Raw genomic sequence first — 9,211 nt, 5'->3', positions numbered from 1 at the left:
AGTTGTAAATAAACATCCAGTTTCGTGTCATAGTATCTTACTGTTTCTGTGAATTTGATGTTGCTGTTTGTGCTGAATCTTGTATTCATTTTTATCTTGGTTCTACTTATAGTGACATTTTGTTTTGTGATGCAGACTGATCTTTTCTTCCGAATCCGTGAAATACTTGCAAGAGGCTGTAGACAACACTCTCTGGCCAAATATTTTTTTTGAAAAGGACTCTCTGGCCAAATATGCCGCCCAACTTTGTTTATGTTTGTCAATTTTTGTAGGCTTTCACTACCAAATGAAGAAAGCACAGGAACATTAATGATTTTTTTTGTTTTTTATTAGAGCTGTAATTAGATGTGAAGAAAAACAAATGGATGTTTTTTTATTTCAGTTGTATTGAGATGTGAAGAAAGCACAGTATTCAGCTGATATTTCACTTGAATATTAATGAGATGTTTTTTTACTACAATGTTACTTGTATCAAAAAGGTTGAAGGATTTGGAGGTTAGAGTTGAAGGTTTGGAAGCTGGATTAGAGTGCATTTTTAGGTTTGTAAGCTGGATTAGAGTGCATTTTACTAAAATGTTACTTTACAGTGCTGTGTAAGCTGAAATTTACTAGAAAAATGGGAAAAAATGGTGCCTTTAGTTTCAAGTGGCATATGGATCCATGTCTCCTCCACACACCACCACACTGTCTCCTCCACACACCACCACACTGTCTCCACCCTCTCTTTATAAACAACTCAAAAAAGGCCTTGTATGTACTAAACAGATTTAAAAAAAAAAACAATTGCCAACACCAAAACTGTGGCCTTCATGGCTTGTCTCCACCCAAGGAACCATGAACCATTGACCCCCAAATAACCAAATTCAAAAGATGATGGGGCCTGAAAAATTATATGAACTTGATTTTCCATGCCTGCCTCTAATCTCTTGGGAGTAAAGAAAGAGATAACAATAAAGTTTGTTGGCAGAGGCATCACACCTCACAAGATCACCTTATAAAAAGGAAGACCAACATTGACAACACATGCTTGATCACATAGACATGAGAGGAACAAGATTCTCCTTGTCTCTTTGTCTTCCCTACAAATCTACAATGCACCAGTTGTGTTTGTCAAAAGTAAGCATTGAATTCTAGACTTCTTGTCCCGTGCGTTAATATGTAAAATTATACTTACGAAATGATATAGTTACCTTTTAAAAAAAATTCTAGACTTCTTGTCAACTTGACTCAATTCTAGAAGGACATGAACTGTACTGGAAGACTCTCGATTAAGCACTTAAAAAGACTTGATTGTTACTTCAACATTTGATCAAGTGCCTGTAAATCCCTTGGAAGTTGCAGTACTTTCACTCATTTGCATGCATTTGGTTTCCGTTTCACATGCCATGCGAGTATAAAGAATTAAACAAATGACAGAGAATATTATGCAGAGACTACCATGCTAGCTCACACCACCTCATATGCAAGCAGCCACACTGAGCAAATTCAAGACTCAGGAAATCTTCCATCCTTCCTATCAGAGCAAACAATGGGACCAATGACAAAATAGGGGAAGTGTGCCATATCATGTTAGGAAGGTCCCAACTCCCAACACTCACCCAATGAGATGGGCAGAGGACTAAACTTTGTCCATAATACCAAAACAGAAGAAACTAATCTTTAGAAACTCATACATGAGCAAAATTGGGTCAATATATGAGAGTCGGTGATGGAACCAACAAGTTATTTGATTAAATTGGCCAAGTCTAACAAGTCTTCATCTTCACAGACTAGGCATCAAAGATTTTATTAATGTATTGCTGTGACTTGTTGAGAAATACATATGGGCAGCCTTTGGATTCTCTCACCATTTTTCATGCATGAAATCTCTGTATATCTGCTTTCAGAAAATAAGAACAAAATGAAAAAAATGAGGACTCCCCATAAAAGTTTTGTCTAAGAACAATGAGAGGGCTTCTTCACCTTTTCCTTGAAACTGCTGTCGAAATTCCAATACATATCTATACCGATGGACCACCAAAGTTTTCCCATTATATATAGATTTGAGTGAATTGTGATTAGGAAATATCTAGAAATGTGATAATTGTGCAAAAGCAAATGTCTCCAATTTCACGAAATTTCGATTTGAACTAATTCAATATAATGCGGCAGAACTCAACCTAAACAATGCAAAAAAAAAAAAAATGAATCAATGAACAAGAGGCTAATAATAATATGATCCGAAAGTGATTAAGGATCTTGGTGGATTCGAACCACCATACTCTCGAGAAACATAGGTTAGGCAATGTTTCCCAAGTGCTCTTCCATTTGAGCTAAAGATCTAGAAAACGATTGTTGCAAGCAAGAGCCTCTCAAAGTGGATCAATGAACAAGAGCTCGGTGCAACCATAAAAAAACATGTGGTTAGAGAAAAAAATCTCTTCAATGGACAACACTCAGCAAACACTACAAGGCAATACTTTAGTGGTTTCAACGTTTATAAAAATTAAAAAAAAAAAACCAATCAAATGTGCTAGTGGTTTCACTCTTACTATGCTGAGTTGCTGAAGCACACGCCCAATTTGGAGTAATGTTAGTTAATAAATAGATTTCGTAGTGTTTCACAGGATCGTCCACAATGATTTCGTAGTAGGACTTTCAAAGGATCTTCCACTTCCACCAACATCCAGAGTTACGGATTCGTATTAAAAAAAAAAACCCAAATGTCAAAAAAAAAAAAAAAAACCCAAACCCCATCAGAAAATAGGGAGTCATAACAGAGGTCCCTAAAAACCTAAACCCCATCAGAAAATAGGGAGTCATAACAGAGGTCCCTAAAAACCTAAACCCCATCAGCAAATAGGGAGTCATAACAGAGATCTCTAACAACCTAAACCCCAAATGTCGAACAAAGATCCCTAAAAAAACAAAGAAACCCTAAAAAAATGAAAAATAATGAGAAATAGAGAGAGATAGGGAGTACCTGTGTAACGGGGAGCCGGAGTTGGAGATGCCGAGAACTTTAGCCCGTCAGAGGCTTCTTCGTGCCGGTGGTGGAGATGGGAGAGACGGAAGAAACCCTAGGTCGTCGGGTTTTCTCTCTCGACAAGAGAAACCTGTGAAGTACCCCCCCTCGCGTGTATAGTTTGTTTACAATAACGTACGGTCCAGATCATAGTGATCCGACGGTTGAAATAAATAAGTGCCTAATGTTTAAGTAGGGAGCACACGCCCTATTTACTCCAGGTGTACGCTCTCTTTTCTCATATATATATACAGAGAGAAAAGGGTTGCTGCGCTCGAGCACAGAAACAGGGGGTGGGGCCATTGGGGGGTGATCCTAAGCATTCATTTGGAAGGCCCCATTATGGATGGGAGGGCCAACCAAAAATCAGCTCCATTGGATCACCAATGGGTGTCCATTTGTGGGGCAAAAAATGGACAAATACTGTCTGTCCACAAATCTGTCCATTTTTGGCCCCACAAATGGACACCCTAAGGTGATCCAATGGACCTGATTTTTGGTGGACACCCTACCCATGAAAGGGCCCATCAAATGAATGCTTTGGATCCCACCCAAAAAAATGTGGCCGCACCCTGTTTTTGCGCTCGAGCGCAGCAACCCTATCCTCATATATATATATATGAGAAAAGGGTTCTTGAGGTTAACCTCATATAGCTTATATGAGGTGGCGCTCACAAAACATAAGGAGACCACATTATTAGGATGATCCAAAGTATTCATTTGAAAGGCTCCAGCATAGATAGGGTGTGTACAAAAAATTAGCTCCATTGGATCATCCTAACCCATCCAAAAGTGGAGGGCAAAATGGATAGACACTTTTTGTCCACAAATCTACCCATTTTTTCGTCCACTTTTGGAGGGGTTAGGATAATCCAATGGAGCTAATTTTTGGTACACACCCTATCTATGATGGGGCCTTGCAAATGAATGGTTTGGATCATTCAAACGAAGTGGGCGTCTTATGTTTTGTGAGCGCCACCTCATATAAGCTTATATGAGGTTAACCTCAGGAACTCTATTCTCTCTCTCTCTCTCTCTCTCTCTCTCTCTCTTTATATATATATATATATATATATATATATATAGCATGCATTTCCTGCACTCGAGCACAGAAACAGGGTGGGGCTACATTTTGGGTGGGATCCAAAGCATTCATTTGATGGGCCCTTTCATGGGTAGGGTGTCCACCAAAAATCAGCTCCATTGGATCACCTTTGGGTGTCCATTTGTGAGGCAAAAAATGGATAGATTTGTGGACAAACAGTATCTGTCCATTTTTTGCCCCACAAATGGACACCCATTGATATCCAATGGAGCTAATTTTTGGTAGGTCCCCCATCCATGATGGGGCCTTCCAAATGAATGCTTAGGATCACCCCCCCCAAAGACCCCATCCCCTGTGTGTACCAAAAATCAGCTCCATTGAATCATCCTAACACCTCCAAAGTGGAGGGCAAAAATGGGCAGATTTGTGGACAAACAGTGTCTGTCCATTTTGACCTCCACAAATGGATGGGTTAGGATGATCCTATGGAGCTGATTTTTGGTACACACCCCATCTATATAAGGGCCTTTCAAATGAATGCTTTGGATCATCCTAAAAATGTGGGCCCACAGGTGATTGGGCACTCGAGCGTACCATAAGGTTGGTACACTCGAGCGTACAATCCTTTTCCTCATATATATATATATATATATATATATATATATATATATATAGAGAGAGAGAGAGAGAGAGAGAGAGAGAGAGAAGGTACTCCCTAAAGTAGATAACTTATCTACTCCCTACCTTAAAATAACAGTTGGGCCACATTGTTTGGGTGATCCCTACCTTAAAATAACAGTTGGGGCCACATTGTTTGGGTGATCCAAAGCATTCATTTGATGCGCCCTCACATGGATAGGGTGTGCCCAAAAAATCAGCTCGATAGGATCATCCTAACCCTATGAACTGTGGGGGCAAAAAATGGACAGATTTGTGCAGGTTTATACACGTCCATTTTTCCGTCCACAGTTCATAGGGTTAGGATCATCCTATCCAGGGGCGATGCCACTTGAAAGGAAAGGGGGACAATTGCCCCCCTTAATTTTTTGGAAAAAAAAATACCTTTATTTTTTAATATTTTTTTATACTTACCCCCTTTTTAAAAAAATATGCCCCCCTTTCCAATCATCCCTAAGATAGAAAATAAGTTTAAAATTTTAATTTTACCAATTTTATCTCCTTCCTTGTGCAAAATTTACTATAATTTTTGCCCCCTTGTGCAAAATTTAGATAGAAATTTTTTCTGTCTTAATTTTAAGATAGAAAAAAAAATTACTATAATGTTTGCCCCCCTTGTGCAAAATTTCTGGCATCGCCCCTGATCCTATTGAACTGATTTTTGGGGCACACCCTATCTATGTGAGGGCGCATCAAATGAATGCTTTGGATCACCCAAACAATGTGACCCCAACTGTTATTTTAAGGCAGGGAGTAGATAAGTTATCTACTCGAGGGAGTACCTTCTCTTTTCTCATATATCTAATACTATAAAGCAGAAGAGAAATTGGAGAATTATTCTCCATTTAACACGTCAGTGTGAATATTTTTACCATTAAACCCTTTGCTGATATCTAGCATCTAACTTTATTTGAAGGTAAAATCGTAATCTACATACGAAAAGTACCGACACAGGGTACCTGTCTATGACAATTACGGGAAAAAACTACCAAGAAGAGGTAAAGACATATGAGAATGGCTCATGCAGGACACTTGCAAAATATTGACGGATTCCGGGCACCTGAAGAGGAACAACAATGATGGAAACCTCTATCGATTGGAGGGCTAGGATCAGCCTATGTCGATTGGAGGGTTACGATCAACCTATGGAAATGATTTTACGGGCACAACCGATTGATGTTGTGTTCCATCACATGGACGGTTTGGATCAACCTATAACCTTCTATAGATCAGAGGGTTCAGATCAACCTATGAAAAAATATATATATTCTCATAGAATTACATATCACTTTTTTGACTTTTTTTTAACAAAGGCACCCATTCAATCCACATATTTTCAATCCTACCCCCTCCTTTATGCTTTTTAACAAAGGCACCCATTAAAGCCTAACCATCTGATTTAAGAGGAACAACATGTTATGGAAACTTCTATAGATTGGACGGCTAGGATCAACCTATGGGAATGATTTTTCGGGCACAACCTGTTTATGTTGCGTTCCATCACATGGACGGTTTGGATCAACCTATGATGTGGTCCGTATAGTTCTTTTCGGCCAGTGCGAATCGGCCCGTGCATCGCACGGGTGTATATATATCTACAACTCCTAAGGGTCCCGATCACCCGTTGACTAGAATGGAATCCATGCTAGGATATGCACTAGCAATGCACCACTCGATGGCCAACCAAGATCTCAGGGTAAAGAGCTTTAGCAACCAACCCACTTAGCGGCGAGTGGCGACCAAAGGTGCTATAAAAGATAATTTTCCAAGATGCAACGAGACGAGGTACGTTTGGATTTTAATACCAACTACGCCCTCACTACAACATGTACATAGGCATGACTCTTACATATTACATTGATAGACCAAGTTACGGACCATAGGCCATGCGAACAACGCTGGACAAAATGGCCACGTGACACAAGGTCAAGCATTCCAGTGCCTATCCGGGCAAAAACGCCCAAAGCATGCCCATTCCTTAGCCTATCCAGGCAAACACGCCCAAAACCAGCACATTCCAGTGCCTATCCGGGCAAAAACGCCCAAAACCTGCGCATTCCAGCGCCCACCAGCATGCCACCCTCTTATAGGGTTTGCGCAACCAACCCACCTAACCACCAGTGCCAACCAAAGGTGCTGTTAGCGACGACTTCTGACGACGCAACGAGACGCGGCGCGTTTGTGCCCAGACGCGACGAGACAATGCGGGATCTGGCGCCCAAGCATGCCTAGACCCAACGAATTGATGTAGGATCTGGTCGCCCAAGCATGCCTAGTGTTCAAGGCCTGTGTGCAAGGCTAGTGTCCAAGGGCAGTGTGCAAGGCTTGTGTGCAAGGCTAGTGCGCAAGGCTAGTGCCCAAGGCTTGTGTGCAAGGGTAGTGTGCAAGGCTTGTGTGCAAGGCTAGTGCACAAGGCTAGTGCCCAAGGCTAGTGTGCAAGGCTTGTATGCATGGCTTGTGTGCAAGGCTAGTGGCCAAGGCTTGTGTGCATGGCCTGTGTGCAAGGCTTGTGTGCAAGTCTAGTGTGCAAGGCTTGTGCGCAATGGCAGGTAGCCCACCAGCATGCACGATCCAAATGCCACTCACGCGCCAACATGGTGCCTGCCAAACAATGTCTCCCCGACCCAACTGCTATTAGCAATGGGGCCAGAAATGGCACTGCTAGGCGACCCGCTGTGCGCGGAAGTTAGAGGGGAAGGGGAAGGGACACACGGGACGAGGAATTCCGTGCAAAGGAGAAGGCGAGCAAAGACCAAGCCAAGAGTGGAGATCCCCACGGTTGAGGCAAGCCAACGATGGCGAATGGAGCCAGATACTTCTCCAAGCTGGATTTGCGATCTGCTATTACCAGGTGCGAATTACAGAAGGAGATGAGGCCAAGACAACCTGTGTAACAAGATATGGTGCCTTTGAATTCTTGGTGATGCCATTTGGCCTTACTAATGCCCATGCAACCTTTTGTGCTTTGATGAATGGGTTGTTTCATGAGTCTAGATAAGTTTGTAGTGGTGTACCTCGATGACATTATAGTATATAGCAACACTCTTGAAGAACACGGCGATCATTTAAAGAAGGTCCTTGGGGTACTCAGAAATAACCAACTCTATGTGAAGCTAGAGAAGTGCTCATTTGCTCAGGAGCGTATTATGTTCTTGGGTCACGAAGTGGATGGAGGGGAAATTCGCATGGACAATGAGAAGGTCCGTGCCATCCAAGAGTGGCAACCAAGGTGGGAGAACTCCGGTCATTCCTCGGGCTTGTTAACTACTATCGGCGGTTCATATCAGGATACTCAAATCGAGCTACTCCTTTGACAGACTTGTTGAAGAAAGATCGCCCGTGGTTATGGTCCGAAAAATGTAATACTGCCTTTTAGAATCTCAAGGATGTTGTTATGGTGGAGCCAGTGCTACAATTGCCAAACCATTCGCTGCCATTTGAAGTTCAGACTGATTCATCAAACTATGTTATTGGTGGTGTGCTTATGCAAGAAGGGCACCCGATTGTTTATGAGAGCCGTTAACTCAATGACACTGAACGAAAGTACACCGTGCAAGAAAAGGAGATGACCGCAATAGTACACTGCTTGCGAGTTTGGAGACATTACCTTCTTGGCTCCAAGTTTGTTGTCTGGGGGTGGGGACGCTAGCGCGCCTGGCGACTCCCCCTCACATCCAGGCTTGCAAGTTCCGTGCCCGCTACTCCCCGCGAGTTCAGGCACCGACTGGCAACTTGGGTGAATAACGAACCCCGGCGCAATGGGCGCCAAGGAAATGCAGCAGTGGAATGTGCGATGGATATCATCGCCATGATGACTTTACATGACTCTCGGAAACGGATATCTCGGCTCTTGCATGGATGAAGAATGTAGCGAAATGCGATACTTGGTGTGAATTGCAGAATCCTGTGAACCATCGAGTCTTTGAATGCAAGTTGCGCCCAAGGCCATTAGGTTGAGGGCACGCCTGCCTGGGCATCATGCCTCGTGTAAGCTCCGTGCTCAACTCCTTGTGGGTGTTGTTTAGGGATGCGTAGATTGGCCACCCATGCGTTTGGGCGTGGAAGGCTTAAAATTGAGCTCTTGGTGGCGCGCAGCACGATGAGTGGTGGTTGAAATCACATGCTCGGGTTCGGATGTCGTGTGTGTTGCCCCCATTATTATCTGGGCCTCAGAAACCCAAGGTTGTCCTTGAAATTGGTTGTGTGATCCCAGGCCAGGTGGGGCCACCCGCTGAATTTAAGCATATCAATAAGCGGAGGAGAAGAAACTTACAAGGATTCCCCTAGTAACGGCGAGTGAACCGGGATCAGCCCAGCTTGAGAATCGCATGGCCATGTCATTCGAATTGTAGTCTGTAGAAGCGTCATCAGCGACGGACCGGGCCCAAGTCCCCTGGAAGGGGGTGCCAGAGAGGGTGAGAGCCCCGTCGTGCTCGGACCCTGTCGCACCACGAGGTGTTGTCGGTATATATATATATATATAT

General features: G+C 42.9%; 1 non-coding gene across 1 annotated transcript; it reads left to right on the top strand.

The window, feature by feature from the left end:
* Nucleotides 1–8,550: 8,550 nt before the first annotated feature.
* On the top strand, nt 8,551–8,706 carry LOC143847684 (5.8S ribosomal RNA). Its single transcript, XR_013235204.1, has one exon. It is a non-coding gene; the product is annotated as a 5.8S ribosomal RNA (ribosomal RNA).
* Nucleotides 8,707–9,211: the final 505 nt, after the last annotated feature.

Source organism: Tasmannia lanceolata, unplaced genomic scaffold (assembly GCF_043159265.1).
Source record: "Tasmannia lanceolata isolate RefF3 unplaced genomic scaffold, GAP_Taslan_0.1 ptg000015l, whole genome shotgun sequence".
NCBI classification, from domain to species: Eukaryota; Viridiplantae; Streptophyta; class Magnoliopsida; order Canellales; family Winteraceae; genus Tasmannia; species Tasmannia lanceolata.
This window is presented reverse-complemented; position numbering and strand designations above follow the sequence as displayed.